Genomic DNA, 3,075 nt, shown 5'->3' on the forward strand with positions numbered 1-3,075 from the left:
GCCTTCGACACTTTCAGTTCTTTAAGGACCATATTGGGTGTGATTGACATAACTGCATGAAACTTAATCTTTTAGTTACTTTGTTTTGTTTTTGTTTTTTATTTTTATTTTTTTTGTTTTTGGTGTGTTTTACTTTCTTTTGCTTTTTTCTTTCTCTTACTTAGTTTTCAAAATCATCGCTGAAATAATAACATATTCCATGCTTATTTTTTTTTTTAAAATTTGTAGTCAATGTGGTTTTCATCCCTTAATCTCCTAGATGGTAAAAATATTTTATGATTGTGTCTCTTTCTCTAACCTATTTTAGTGGCATAGTTTTCTTTTCTAATCAAAAGTTTATCTCAAATTAAAGATTATTTATGAAATTGAAATCTTTTCTTAAGCTTGCTTAAGCAAATCTATCTTGTATTTATAATATTTAAAGTTTTTTTGTCACATCAAGATCCCTCATTACTCTTGTCTTTGATTATTAATTCTATTTGTGGTAAGCCTTCCATATGTTAGGGAGAGAGCTCCTATTCTCTAATATCTGAGAAGATATATTCACAACTAAGGTTTCAAGAGGTTATAAAAGAGAATGTAGCTTACAAAAATTTTAATTTTTTTTTTTGGCCAATGATGCCAACAAAAGAAGCGCAATAACGCTAAGATTGAAAAATCTATAAAAAGATGCGCAAAGCGCCAGTAAATTGACAAGAGGCATAACATGAGCCCACTCAAAAGCAAGCTATTCTCTCTTTTAAAATCTTTTAGAACATAGAAGTTTTGGCTCTCAAAGACTTGATTTCGATTGTGTTGCGATCGTGACAGATTTACTTTGGTTCTTTATTTTATAAAGATAGTTTTTTCTTAAACCAAGTGATGGATGAATTCTTGTTCTCATATTCAATTAATTCTTTGTGTTAGGTCATGGATTTCAAAAGACGATTCTACCCTAAAAAAATGTGTGAGCTACGGGTAACCATGACAGGATATTCTACTATTCTATGGATGGTTGAGATTGTTAACTCATTAACCCACATGTTTTTAAATTAATCACATGGAATACTACATCATTTTCATGCCTTGGTTTAAAAAAATAATAATAATTTTGCTATTGTTCTTTTGTGTTCCCTCCTCCTTTTTGATATGTCAAAAGGGGGAGAAGTTTATGATGTTTTTACACTTGTCGATCCTGAAATTTTTCTGCTAATTGTCTTCGTAGTGTTTTTCCATCATCAAAAAGGGGGAGATTGTTGCAAATCTATTTTTAAGACTTATGTTTTGATGATTGACAAACACTATTGATTCTCTTGGACTCAATGTTGCTTCTAACTTTTCAGGAATCGGAGATCGGACGAACAAACGAAGCCAATTCAAGATTGCGTAGGTTTAGGGTTGAGTCAGTCTGTACTTTATTTTTTCTCTTCTTGAGTCTATTTGTAATGGTCAAAGAGACTGATGCTAAGTAACCCTACACAGACACTTTAGAGAATTAGAATTTCTATTTTTATTCATATCGGCCAGGATGATATTTAAATCGTCCTAGACGATCAGTCTTAAAACAGAAAGTCTAAATATGGATTCTTAATTAAGGCAGCCGTCATTAACAGATCAGCCTGAACGATACGTGTATCGGCCAGGAAGATAAGCTCAAAATAGAAAGAAGTTTCCGCCATAGACAATTAAGGTATATTATATTTTTAAATAATCGGCCAGGACGATCATTGATCGGCCTTGACGATATTCACAAATTATACCTTGATTGATCAGGAAATCAAGGGAGTAATTAAGGATGATTGATACGATCATATCGTCCTGGACAATTTATTCAAAAACCTTAGTTACTTCAGGACGATAAATATCGGCCAGCTCGAATTCATGGGATTCTCTGGATGATTTTCTTCTGATTTGAACTAATCGGCCGGGACGATCGTGAGATCGGCCTGGACAATCAAGCTAATTTTAAATCGTCCAAGTTTGCATTAAGGGTGATGCTCTGGTCGATCTTCTAAGTTTTGTACTGATCGGCCAGGCCGATGTCCATATCGGCTGTGACGATATTGTCGGTAACTTGCAATTAATGAGCTCCTTTGAAGCTCTTCTATTTAAGAGCTCTTGTTCAATGTTTTGAATAACCTTTTGGCTGCTGCTTTGACCTGAGAAGGCCTTGAGGAGAGAAAGAGAGAGAGGAAGAGAGAGAGGATCTTGTGAGGGGGAGCTTCTAAGGGGATTCATAAGGGTTGCTTCAAGGATCGCTCTGCTTCTTCTTTGTCTAGAGTTTCTCTTCCGTGGAGTCAGCATCTGGTTGTGGTTCTCTGCCAGCTTCAGGAGGAAGCAAAAGGAGATAGGTTCTCTGCCTTACCGGGTGGCAAAAAGTGGTTCTTTATGAGGGCTTCTCCGCCTAGCCGTGGGGGCTAAAGGAGAGTCACGTTTGTAGTGCAATACTTGGAGGGTGCCTCCAAGGAGTGGACGTAGGTCAAGTTGACTGAACCACTATAAATCTCTGTGTTATTGTTTTCTTGCTTCCGCACTTTTAATTTCCGCATTTATTTTTCTCGTGGTGTAATTTTGGTTTATGTTATTTTTGTTCTTTGTCAAAAGAAATTTTTAAAATACCAATTCACCCCCCCCCCCTCTTGGTTAGCTTGGGACTAAGTTCATAGGGCTTAACATCCCTAACGAACTTTCAACCTTTTATCTAAAGATGCTTTTGCTTCTTCCTTAGAAAGCTTTTGAATTTCCTTGTGATGAAGGCAACTTCATCTCTCTCTGACCCAAAAGAATTGGAGTCAAATTTGTGCGCCTTCAGTGCAACAGTTTTCTCCTTCTTTTTCTCACCTGCATCAAGATTTCTTTGATTCACCCCTTGCTCGTAAGCAATGAGTGATCCAAGTAAGTTATCAATAGAATAAGTGTTCAAATCCTTTGATTAAATGATTGCAGTGATTTTAACATCATATGACGAAGGTAAGCATCTCAAAATTTTAATTACTTTTTCAAAATTCGAAAGTTCTCTTCCTAAGGCATGCAGTGAAGTAACTATCTGAGTAAACCTAGTATACATGTCAAAAATTGATTCATGAGGTTTCATAC

Source organism: Dendrobium catenatum, unplaced genomic scaffold, assembly GCF_001605985.2.
Source record: "Dendrobium catenatum unplaced genomic scaffold, ASM160598v2 fragScaff_scaffold_211, whole genome shotgun sequence".
NCBI classification, from domain to species: domain Eukaryota; kingdom Viridiplantae; phylum Streptophyta; class Magnoliopsida; order Asparagales; family Orchidaceae; genus Dendrobium; species Dendrobium catenatum.